Below are 14,021 nucleotides of genomic sequence, written 5' to 3' on the forward strand. Positions count from 1 at the left end.
TGGCCAAAGAAATGGCAAAGCCCCAAGTGGAACGTCGTTTGAGTTTACCACAAGCAAGGAACAAGTATATTATTAGCAGTATCAAACGGTGTGGATTTGATGATCGGTTAGACAATGGACATCCAGACGTAATACCCGACAATCAGAAGAGAAAGCGAGGCAGATGCTCCATTTGCCCCCGATCAAAGGACACAAAATACAGTTCAACATGCAAAAAGTGTAACAAATTTGTTTGCAAGGAACATTCTGAAATAGTTACTACTTGCAAAATATGTGCAGATGACTATGGTACGGATTCCCGTTAGAATTATGTTTCCTGTTGAGTTGTTCATCACATTTTCTGTAAATTTGAAGCCATTGTGAAACATTTATGAGTGAAACGAATTATGACTTAGAGTAATATTGTAACTTCTGATATGTAATTACTCTGCCATATGTAATTTAATTCTACTGTGTACATACCTGTTAAAAAAGCTGTGAAATGTGTCTAAATAATAAATAAAATGTAAACAAACAGAATTAAAGGACAGTACGTTGTTCTCTGAATGATTAGTACACACAGTCGATTATATATTGATTGGGGTCATGTATGACCCCAGATGGAGTACTAGGGAAATTTTAGCAGAGTGAGTCCTAGGGTTAAATAATTGTAAACCCAAGGAGTCGTGAGCATACGATGAATTTGTGCAAAACGTACTTCCGTGTTTCAGTTGTTGTGGCTGCTATGCGGTTGCATATCATTGCTGCCGTCTACCAATAGTGGTGCTCGTGTGTTAAGTCACAACCTAATACCAGGGAGGTAAAAAAAGAAGGAAGTTGGCATTAAGTCACAGACTTGAAGCTGGCGTCCATCACCTACATAGCCCAAAACACTAGGTTTACCGCATTTATACCTCCGTGGTTCACGTTTCGACCACCGGGGATATCTGTCGACTTTCATAGTCGTATCCCAAATAGCGTCTTGCGTTTTGGTTGTGTAGAGACGTAGCTGTTTCATCAAAAATTCCAGCTTGTGTCGTTCATGGGTGAACTAATCGATCCGATCGTTATCTAAAGTTTGAAGAAATCACATTTCATTCGTAAGTGGAGCCGTTCAAGTAACATTTTACGAGACCTAAGCGTTTGAGACCATTTCCTGAATGACATTTGTAACGTTGCAAAATGCTGGAAGATATTTGAAAAAATGGTTTTCTTTTTTTACCCTGTAAATTGCTATTGTTTGCCACACACTGAATGACGCGTCATAGATAAGATTTCAAAGTGAGAAGAGGTGTAAACTGCAGTGAGATTAATGCACTGACAAACTAATAAAACAAGAATAGTATTCTGCATGGAGTGCATGTAGGTACACCTCTACGCAGTCCTGTTTCTCTGACATTTCAAAAATCGTTCACTTTGTTGACATGCACAAATACAGTAGCGTGCCTTGCTTTTGCCTCATTGTACACGTTTATGGGCCAACGAAGAGCATGTAGGTAAGTTTCTTGCAAACGTGACTATTAAAAATGTTGAGCATACGGGCAGAAAGCAGAAAATGTGACGAAAAAGAAGCTGTACCAGTAAGCAATTATTGGTTTCGGAGTTCCAGCTTCGTTTGCTAACGACACAAATATAATAAAAGTGGAATTGATTGGATTACGAAAACAACTTTTTCGCGTCTCCTCTTGATTATTCGAAATATATTAACGAAGACAAGGTACATTAACGAGGCCAAATGTGTCGTTTCACTACTGCTTTTTGGTCGTTAGATTTTCAGCTTTCAACTCGTAAGCACAACATTTTTTGTGTTCACGTTTGCAAAAAACTTACCTGCGTGTTCTTTGCTAGCCCACAAACGTGTGAGGAAAGAAGCAGAGCATGCATGTCAACAAAGTGAATGATTATTGAAATGTCAAAGAAACAGAACTGCATACAGGTATACCTCCACGCAGAACAGAGTTCTTGTTCTATTAGATTGTCAGCGCATTAGTCTCACTGGCTGTAGTTTACCTATCTCCTCACTTCGAATCTTAACTATGATGCGTCATTCAGTGTGTGGCCAATAACAGCAACTTACAGAGTAAAAAACACTATATAACTTTTTAAACATCTACCATTGTGGTATGCTATAAATGTGATTTAGAGGATATCAAACGCGTAAGACCCCTTAAGGTCGATATTTTGCTTTAACATGTATATGAGTAACTTTTAGTAATGGTAACCTAGACTGTGTAAGATGTAGGCCTACCTTCCCAACAGCAGCCTGTTTGATTCTTCTCCCGGAATATTTCTAGCCAGTAACTTCATCAGGTTTTCAGAAGTAACCAAACACAGTACAACTGGAATGTACGTCTACTTTGAGCATCTGCTCCATTTTACTTTTGAATTTAGTTTTGAGGATTTCAAAGTATATATATCATGCTCTGTGATATACCAATAGTTACTTAGTTTCATGTTACATGTATCATTTGCACGATAAATTGTAAATATGCCTCAATGCTGATCATTTATTAGTTTTTATATTTTTTTAATTAAAGACAGGCAGATGTTAGAAATTTCTACCCATAATAATCCACTCATTACAGTAATACATAATTTTATGCGGAATAGGAGGAGTTACTAAAGAGAAACGTTTTCAGTTTAGTTTCAAATTTTATTTTGCTATGTGTCAGGCATTTTATGTCAATGGGTAAGTGATCAAAACTGTTGGTTGCAGCATTGTTAACCCCTGATTGTTATAGAAATAACTTTAATCATTCTTTATTTCCGTGTCTGGTCAGCATTTCCAAAAAAAAAAAAGCAGCTGCGATAGCTTTGCCGTTTTCTTTGTAAACATCTTGTATTGTGCACGGGTTGTCCAGGAGGGGGCATACAAGTAGGTGGCTTGGATCTTCTTCAGCCATGCAGTCGCAAAAGGTGTCAGCGCTCGCTGGAAGGATTCCTTATTTCTTCAAGTTGGTCTTGCATCGGGGGACGGACACTCCTAGGAGGTTGTGGGACCTCCACACAGGGTATTGTAGGTTTGCGCCACGAGCTAGTTCTTTTGGTGAGACGTCTACGGGCAGTGAGCTCTTCCATGTTGCGAGACGAATTGCCTCTGGTGCTCCCTCCAGTGGCGCAGTCCTAGCAAGGAAACTCTTGCGGGATTTAAGGCGGGATGTTGTTGCCTGATGACCATACAGAGGATGTCGGCGGCCATTCTCTTGCTTTGTTCTCTCATTGTCTGCAGCAATGGCCCTCGGGATGTTGGGTGGGTCTATTCCAACAATCCGATACAATTTCTGCACAGGTGTTGGCCTCAAGCATCCTGAGATGGTCCTTGCAGTATCGACTTGCTTAGCATGAGATGAAGCGTTCCACACAGGAGCTCCATACTCAGCGGCTGACACACAAACCGCTAGTGCAGAAGTCCTTAGGAGGTGCGGATTGGCTCCCCAGCGGCTGCCAATCAGCTTCTTAAGTATCCCATTGCGAGCAATGACTTTTTGTTTCACGTTTAGACATTGCTGCCTGTACGTTAGAGCCCTGTCCAGTGTGATACCTAGGTAGACTGATGTTGGGCAATGTTTCAGCTGCTCTCCTCGCCATGTGATGTCCAGCTTCTGCTGCACTTCCCTGTTTCGTAAGTGGAAGGTGTTCTCTTGAGTTTTACTGGAATTGGACTTCAGGTGGTTGGCATCACAGTACTTGGAGAGTTTATCCATTGCTAGAGACAGTTTTCCCTCTACTTCTTTACAGGTTGGCCCCTGAACAGCTACTGCTATGCCATAGGCATAGATGAAGAGCCTAGTACTTGCTGGTATTGGCTGATCATTTGTGTAGATATTGTACAGCGCTGGAGCGAGCACACTGCCGTGGGGAAGACCGTTCTGCGTTCGCCATTTACTCCTCTTACCCTGTAATGAAACTTACTCCCAAAGCACATATACCTGTTTGCTAAAGTTCCTATCTGTGTGCCTACTGACATGTGTCCTATCATTCTTAATCGCCTTCTACCCATGAATTTACAACAAAATGATGAAATATGATGAATGGGTTTCTGAAAAAACGTCAGTTTAAGTTAACACTGCAATTTATCTTTCTTTAAGCATATACATTGTCCTTACTTGACGTAATCACACTACTTTCACAGTTAACTTGCTCGTTTACATATTTCTTCAGAGTTTGCCATTTCTGTTCGCCTCAATATGTTCTACAAATTATGCACTTGTAGATGGGACTTTGCTCACCAATCGTGCACACGATACGCTCAGCATAGCGACCAGACTCAGACTATAAATATTCAGATATGATATTACGTCGCCAATATTAATCTTCCTACGAAACTATCTCACTTTTTAAGCGCATGCACCCAGGACCTATCCTGCAGGATCGACTTATCAACTGCCACGTCCCAAAACTATTGGTGGGCGTGAAAGGGTACCCTGAATGTAGAATAGGGCACCCCTGTCATTGAAGTTACTCCACCAGAACAAATACGAGTGAGGATAAATTCGATCTCTCAAGTACAGTGACCTGTGCGGTGCTTCGATATGAATTCGAAACATGGTATGATCTCTTTACCTGTTTACCTAAGCAACTGTCTCCTTTGCGTCCCATCTGTGCACTCTCCACTATGCCGACTTAATGGAGTTGGTCATGAGCACTTGTTCAGTCGTTTACCACCGATAACCTAAGGATGACCATCCAGGGACAAGTGCTGTAAGCCATGTGTATGCTGTGAATATTTGACAAATCTGAATATGACTGAGTGCATGTGTGATTCTCTGTTTTATCAACTTACATAGCCGAGAAGCGTGTCACTTGGATCTGTTGTAGGATAGCATTGGAACTTTGTTATTTGTGCCTGTATAACTCATAGGCAAAGTGGGATTAGTGAGCTACAAACATCGGCGCTTGTTATACCATTTTTTTAGCACATTTGCGTGTAGATTGTACAAACAGTTATTCTGAGCTATCGGCCATGCTGAAGGGGTCTTTAAACTGTGTGTGTTATATTGTTTTAAGTTTGAGTTAACCCTGATTTTATTTAAACAGTTTATCGGTAACTACTTGGCTAAATTACACTGCTAAAATTTCTTATGCCACAGTTATTCAGGCCAAGTTGTCTAGTTCCTGTAAATCGGGTTTGATTCCTCTTGGTAATTTATGACTACTATATTGCTGGTTATGTGTGATTTATTTTATATTCAGGACTGATAGTCCAGTTTAATTATGTGTTGTTTTAGCTTAAAACATGTGGGCTTTGTTTAAATTTTATTCATGCATTATTTTATGGAACTCGCCTGATCAATTACCACTTAAAATTAAGCTACATACATGTGTACATTCTCACATGATGAAGATTTGCGTTCTATCTATTTCAATATTTGGATATTTGGCTATTTGTTCCTAATCTCAGGTTCTTAAATGAGGCTACCGCAAATTTTTTATGAAAGTTCAAATAATTTTACTATGATTTATGCACCATTTTCATACACAATCGATAGCCATACCTTTATAGACGTCAGACCTAATCTGGTAATTTCCTTGGAGCAAAACAAAACAGTAAAGGGTGGTTTTATTAAGAGAAAATTAAAAACACATTCTATCACATGAATTACGGTATTGATGGTTCATCGATAACAATAATAATCAATTTATTGTGCATGTAGAACAGCCTGTTACTGTATTCCCCACATCTCACACTACAGGACAATGGCTTAATCAGGTCGTCTTTGCAGTGTACATAGAGACATGAAGAACTGCTACACTTGCCAGGGAACAGCCACACAGTACACACCTTTCTGATGTGAACAAAGTGCAGGTTGTTTCCATTAGAAGTAAATGGTCATTCGATATAGACGCAAATATTAATTAACTTCAGCTACATCTTTACAAATACTCAGATTTACCTGGTTACATGACTCACATCACATTTTTTGTAGGAAGTGCATTGGTTTTCTGGTGAAGCAGCATAATTCGCAGACAGATCGAAAGCAGTTGAAGGCTTTACTTATTTCTCAACAGTTTATTACAAATGACTTGTGACCATGTCAAACAGGCAGAGGGTAGCGGGAATCGAATCCATGGTCCATAGTGCATGATGTGTTAATGAAACTTGGCCGGCATTCACTATGCCCAACTCATCTTGACAACAGGACGACCTTGTGAGGAGTAGATGATGCATTGGTAACAAATGGGTGCAGCATTGCAAAACTTGTTAACAAACATTTCATAACCATTAGTGAAAAGATGGGGTTGTGAGGTTCAGTAGATGCTGCCATGGAATGTCTCAGACTAGTAAATAGGAATAACTTCAGTAATACAGATATGATCCTCGCTACAGCAATAGAGATCATATCGCCCATATAACCATTAAAATAAAAAATTGGTGGTTATGACAGAATATCAATAAAGTTAATTAAATAGCATGCTTCTGAATTTAGTAACATATTAAGTTACTTGTGTAACCAGTCATCTATTAGAGGATCATTTCCTGAATGGAAGAAATACATTGAATTTAAGCCAGTCTTAAACAAATGAGATAAAAAAATAAATATTTTCCTCCAGTTCCACCTATGTCAGAATTCTCGAAAATTTAAGAAAAGGTAGTATACAGTTGGCTTCGTAAGCACCTCACAACAGATGATATATTGTGGAAGTTACAGTTTTGCTCCAAGAATGTTACCAAAATGTGACATCATCAGCAACGTCAAGCAAGCCATACGTGGACTTCTGCCGAGAGTAGCCGAGGAAATGAGGAGGGAGACCAGCAGGGTACTCGAGAAAGCAAGAATGCCAAAGAACAACATTACGGCAGAAGAGCGCAAGGCACTGTTGACCCTTCGCGATGACAAGGGTATAATGGTCTTAGCAGCAGACGTGACAGTCCTACTGATGTCAGGAGATTACTGGCAGAAGATAGACACCTTACTACAAGATCCAGCATACAAAGAAGTGGGGAAAGATGCAACTGCTTCTGTTACATGCAAGACCATCGATCTTCTCAACATCTCAGGACTTGACAGAAACACTATCAGGAAGCTTTACCCTCAGGCAGCGGCTCCACCACACCTGTATGTTCTGCCAAAGATCCATAAGGAGGATGTCCCACTACGTCCTATACTGAACACCATAATATTCTCCAACGTATGGTGTAGCGAAGCACCTAGCACAGCTGTTAAAATCACTCATGGGTCACTGCCCTCACCATGTCAAGAACTTGACCGAATTTGTTAAGGTACTCCAAGGGTTACGCCTGGACGAGCAGGATCTACTAGTCAGCTTTGATGTCACTTCTCTTTTCACCCAGGTGCCGCTGGATGATTCCTTAGCTCTACTCGAAGATCACTTCGATGAGGACACACACAGACTCTTTCACCTCGGGTTAACCAACCACAACGTACTTCAAATGTGGTGGGAAGTTCTATGAACAAAGAGACGGTGTTGCCATAGGTTCCCCCCAGGCCCCAGGTATTGCCAAATTGTACATGGAGCACTTTGAAGATGTGGCACTGAACAACGCCCGCCATAAACCAAAGGTGTTCAACAGATACGTAGACAACACTTTTGTAGTGTCGCCCCATGGCAAGGAAAAACTACAGGAGTTCCCACACCATTTCAATGGCATACACGACAGCATAAAATTCATCATGGAGGTAGAAGATAATGGCTGCCTTCCCTTCTTGGATATTTTGATCAAAAAAAATCCGGACAGTACGTTGGGAGACACTGTCTACAGGAAGAGGACGCACACGGACTTATATCTCAATGCCCAGAGCTGCCACCATCCAGCACAACGTAACTCAGTATTGAACAGTTAGTACACAGAACCAGGTCGATCTGTGAAAGCGAGAGCTTGCCGCATGAGTTAGCACATCTGGGGGAAACCTTCCGTAAGAATGGCTACACTGAGACACAAATAAGACACGCCTTGCATGCAGACAAGAGGCGGGAGGAGAAACCAGAAGAAGACGAAGCAAAACATGTGGAATTTCTGCCATTTGCTGGACCGTCAACAGCCAAGATCGCAAGAATATAAAAGAACACGAAATAACGACCATATTTCATACACCGGTTCAACCAAAGACCAACTCGGGCTGCAGATGCAGGGCATTTACAGTATTGAGTATGAATGGGGGATGGAATATATCGTGCAGAAACAACGATGTATCTCCCAGCGCTGTACTGAACACATCAGGAACGTATGACTACGACAGACAAACAAGTCTGCTGTTGCAGAACATAGCATTAGTCTACATCTACATTTATACTCCGCAAGCCACCCAACGGTGTGTGGCAGAGGGCACTTTACGTGCCACTGTCATTACCTCCCTTTTCTGTTCCAGTCATGTATGGTTCGCGGGAAGAACGACTGTCTGAAAGCCTCCGTGCGCGCTCCAATCTCTCCAATTTTACATTCGTGACCCCCTCGGGAGGCACAAGTAGGGGGAAGCAATATATTCAGTACCTCATCCAGAAACGCACCCTCTCGAAACATGGTGAGCAAGCTACACCGCGATGCAGAGCGCCTCTCTTGCAGAGTCTGGCACTTGAGTTTGCTAAACATCTCCGTAACGCTATCACGGTTACCAAATAACCCTGTGACGAAACACGCCGCTCTTCTTTGGATCTTCTCTATCTCCTCCATCAACCCGATCTGGTATGGATCCCACACTGATGAGCAATACTCAAGTATAGGTCGAACGAGTGTTTTGTAAACCACATCCTTTGTTGATGGACTACATTTTCTAAGGACTCTCCCAATGAATCTCAACCTGGTACCCGCCTTACCAACAATTAATTTTATGTGATCATTCCACGTCAAATCGTTCCGCACGCATACTCCCAGATATTTTACAGAAGTAACTGCTACCAGTGTTTGTTCCGCTATCATATAATCATACAATAAAGGATCCTTCTTTCTATGTATTCGCAATACATTACATTTGTCTATGTTAAGGGTCAGTTGCCACTCCCTGCACCGAGTGACTATCCGCTGCAGATCTTCCTGCATTTCGCTGCAATTTTCTAATGCTGCAACTTCTCTGTATACTACAGCATCATCCGCGAAAAGCCGCATGGAACTTCCAACACTATCTACTAGGTCATTTATATATATATTGTGAAAAGCAATGGTCCCATAACACTCCCCTGTGGCACACCAGAGGTTACTTTAACGTCTGTAGACGTCTCTCCATTGATAACAACATGCTGTGTTCTGTTTGCTAAAAACTCTTCAATCCAGCCACACAGCTGGTCAGATATTCCGTAGGCTCTCACTTTATCAGGCGACAGTGCGGACAGTGCGGAACTCTATCAAACGCCTTCCGGAAGTCAAGGAAAATAGCATCTACCTGGGAGCCTGTATCTAATATTTTCTGGGTCTCATGAACAAATAAAGCGAGTTGGGCCTCACACGATCGCTGTTTCCGGAATCCATGTTGATTCCTAAAGAGTAGATTCTGGGTTTCCAAAAACGACATGATACGGGAGCAAAAAAATGTTCTAATATTCTACAACAGATCGACGTCAGAGATATAGGTCTATAGTTTTGCGCATCTGCTCAACGACCCTTCTTGAAGACTGGGACTACCTGTGCTCTTTTCCAATCATTTGGAACCTTCCGTTCCTCTAGAGACTTGCGGTACACGGGTGTTAGAAGGGGGGGGGGGCAAGTTCTTTCACGTACTCTGTGTAGAATCGAATTGGTATCCTGTTAGGTCCAGTGGACTTTCCTCTGTTGAGTGATTCTAGTTGCTTTTCTATTCCTTGGACACTTATTTCGATGTCAGCCATTTTTTCGTTTGTGCGAGGATTTAGAGAAGGAACTGCAGTGCGGTCTTCCTCTGTGAAACAGCTTTGGAAAAAGGTGTTTAGTATTTCAGCTTTACGCATGTCATCCTCTGTTTCAATGCCATCATCATCCCGGAGTGTCTGGATATGCTGTTTCGAGCCGCTTACTGATTTAACGTAAGACCAGAACTTCCTAGGATTTTCCGTCAAGTCGGTACATAGAATTTTACTTTCGAATTCACTGAACGCTTCACGCATAGCCCTCCTTACGCTAACTTTGACATCGTTTAGCTTCTGTTTGTCTGAGAGGTTTTGGCTGCGTTTACACTTTGAGTGAAGCTCTCTTTGCTTTCGCAGTAGTTTCCTAACTTTGTTGTTGTACCACGGTGGGTTTTTCCCGTCCCTCACAGTTTTACTCAGCACGTACCTGTCTAAAACGCATTTTATGATTGCCTTGAACTTTTTCCATAAACACTCAACATTGTCAGTGTCGGAACAGAAATTTTCGTTTTGATCTGTTAGGTAGTCTGAAATCTGCCTTCTATTACTCTTGCTAAACAGATAAACCTTCCTCCCTTTTTTATATTCCTATTAACTTCCATATTCAGGGATGCTGCAACGGCCTTATGATCACTAATTCCCTGTTCTGCACACACAGAGTCGAAAAGTTCGGGTCTGTTTAATATCAGTAGGTCCAAGATGTTATCTCTACGAGTCGGTTCTCTGTTTAATTGCTCGAGGTAATTTTCGGATAGTGCACTCAGTATAATGTCACTCGATGCTCTGTACCTACCACCCGTCCTAAACATCTGAGTGTCCCAGTCTATATCTGGTAAATTGAAATCTTCACCTAAGACTATAACATGCTGAGAAAATTTGTGTGAAATGTATTCCAAATTTTCTCTCAGTTGTTCTGCCACTAATGCTGCTGAGTCGGGAGGTCGGTAAAAGGAGCCAATTATTAACCTAGCTCGGTTGTTGAGTGTAACCTCCACCCATAATAATTCACAGGAACTATCCACTTCTACTTCACTACAGGATAAACTACTACTAACAGCGACAAACATGCCACCACCGGTTGCATGCAATCTATCCTTTCTAAACACCGTCTATGCATTTGTAAAAATTTCGGCAGAATTTATCTCGGGATTCAGCCAGCTTTCTGTACCTATAACGATTTCAGCTTCGGTGCTTTCTATCAGCACTTGAAGTTCCGGTACTTTACCAATGCAGCTTCGACAGTTTACAATTACAATACCGATTGCTGCTTGGTCCCCGCATGTCCTGACTTTACCCGCACCCTTTGAGGCTGTTGCCCTTTCTGTACTTGCCCGAGGCCATCTAACCTAAAAAACCGTCTAGTCCACGCCACACAACCCCTGCTACCGGTGTAGCCGCTTGCTGCGTGTAGTGGACTCCTGACCTATCCAGCGGAGCCCGAAACCCCACCACCCTATGGCGCAAGTCGAGGAATCTGCAGCCCACACGCTTGCAGAACCGTCTCAGCCTCTGATTCAGACCCTCCACTCAGCTCTGTACCAAAGGTCTGCAGTCAGTCCTGTCGACGATGCTGCAGATGGTGAGCTCTGCTTTCATCCCGCTAGCGAGACTGGCAGTCTTCACCAAATCACATAGCCGCTGGAAGCCAGAGAGGATTTCCTCCGATCCATAGCGACACACATCATTGGTGCCGACATGAGCAACCACCTGCAGCAGATGGGTGCACCCTGTACCCTTCATGGCATCCGGAACGACTCTTACCACATCTGGAATGACTTCTCCCGGTATGCACACGGAGTGCACGTTGGTTTTCTTCCCCTCTCTTGCTGCCATATCCCTAAGGGGCCCCATTACGCGCCTGACGTTGGAGCTCCCAACTACCAATAAGCCCACCCTCTGCGACCGCCCGGATCTTGCAGACTGAGGGGCAACCTCTGGAACAGGACAAGCAGCCATGTCTGGCCAAAGATCAGTATCAGCCTGAGATAGAGCCTGAAACCAGTTCGTCAGACAAACTGGAGAGGCCTTCCGTTCAGCCCTCCGGAATGTCTTTCGCCCCCTGCCACACCTCGAGACAACCTCCCACTCTACCACAGGTGAGGGATAAGCCTCAATGTGGACAGTATCCCGGGCAGCCACAGTCTTAGTCCGATCGGGGGATGCGTGGGACGAGCTGGCTGTCCCCGACAAACCCCCATCCGGACCCCCACAGTGATGCCCATTGGCAACAGCCTCAAGCTGTGTGACCGAAGCCAACACTGCCTGAAGCTGGGAGCGAAGGGATGCCAACTCAGCCTGCATCCGAACACAGCAGTTGCAGTCCCTATCCATGCTAAAAACTGTTGTGCAAAGAACGTCTGAACTAATCTACAGAGAGCACAAACAATTCGACACAAAATTTGAATGGTTATTAAAATAAATACAAGATTGCCTAATAGATGCTGTAATGCTGCTACTTGCGCACTGCTGACGCACTGCTCGGCGGCGGAAGGAGACTACGTGATTTTACACTATTCAGGTACTAAAACGCAATGCTACAACTCTAAAATACTCTAATATGCCCGAAATTTATGAATTAAACAATGCAAGTACCAAAAACACCCAAAGAAATTAAGAATTAAACTATATAACAAATAAGTGAGTTAAGAGTATACGACTTGCTGCTGCAGCTGCTTATCCAACGGCGGCAGGGAGCATTATTGAGGGACACACCTTCGAATTCGAAAAAACGAAGAAGCTGTGCAGCGCCAATGGTTTCTGGGAGTCGATCTTCAGAGAGGCAGTGGAGATATGTCTGCACAACAATTTAGTAAATAGGGATAACGATTTTCAGGTCAGTGCTGCATGGAATCCCACAATTGACAAAATACATCAGGAACGCTCCAATCTGAAGGCAGTGGCGTCCGCAGACAGATTGGATAGTCACCGGGTCTCGATGCTGGTCCGCGGCGCCCCCCCCGCCTCCCCCACCCCCAACGTGGTACCCCCTTCTGCAGGAAGGTGATTGGCCAGCCTACAGTAGCAGACGATGGCCAAGCAGCTATATAGATATGCAGAACACAGCAGAACTTCGCCAGAAGATGATGGGTGCGAAACTCATTGGAATGTTGCGACATGATGACGCCACCACTCTGCTGATAACACGAGAAGAATTAATCAGTGGAATACGCCGAGAAAGAGTGAAATCACAGAAGAGAAGACAACTAAAAACAGGAACGCGGAGAAAAGGTCTACAAAATACAAAATAGACAAACAGAGGTCCAGAACTAAAACTTAAATGGCCTTTGCTATATTGCTGCGATGGGTAAAACAAAATGTCGACAGCCTGTGCATCATTTGCTAAAATGGCAGATAACTCAGATCAAATCAAATAGGGGTAATGCAGGAGTAAGTTTAATAATGAATAGGAAAATAGGTATGCGGGTAAGCTACTACAAACAGCATAGTGAACACATTATTGTGGCCAAGATAGATACGAAGCCCACACCTACTACAGTAGTACAAGTTTATATGCCGACTAGCTCTGCAGATGATGAAGAGATTGATGAAATGTATGATGACATAAAAGAAATTATTCAGGTAGTAAAGGGAGATGAAAATTTAATAGTCATGGGTAACTGAAATTCGACAGTAGGAAAAGGAAGAGAAGGAAACGTAGTAGGTGAATATGGATTGGGGCTAAGAAATTAAAGAGGAAGCCACCTGGTAGAATTTTGCACAGAGCATAACTTAATCATAGCTAACACTTGGTTTAAGAACCATGGAAGAACCCTGGAGATACTAAAAGGTATCAGATAGATTATGTAATGGTAAGACAGAGATTTAGGAATCAGGTTTTAAATTGTAAGACATTTTTCCAGGGGCAGATGTGGATTCTGACCACAATCTATTGGTTATGAACTGCAGATTGAAACTGAAGAAACTGCAAAAAGGTGGGAATTTCAGGAGATGGGACCTGGATAAACTGAAAGAACCAGAGGTTGTACAGAGTTTCAGGGAGAGCATAAGGGAACAATTGACAGGAATGGGGGGAAAGAAATACAGTAGAAGAGGAATGGGTAGCTCTAAGGGATGAAGTAGTGAAGGCAGCAGAGGATCAAGTAGGTAAAAAGATGAGGGCTAGTAGAAATCCTTGGGTAACAGAAGAAATATTGAATTTAATTGATGAAAGGAGAAAATATAAAAATGCAGTAAATGAAGCAGGCAAAAAGGAATACAAACATCTCAAAAATGAGATCGACAGGAAGTGCAAAATGGCTAAGCAG

This window comes from Schistocerca nitens, chromosome 6, assembly GCF_023898315.1.
Source record: "Schistocerca nitens isolate TAMUIC-IGC-003100 chromosome 6, iqSchNite1.1, whole genome shotgun sequence".
Lineage (NCBI taxonomy): Eukaryota > Metazoa > Arthropoda > Insecta > Orthoptera > Acrididae > Schistocerca > Schistocerca nitens.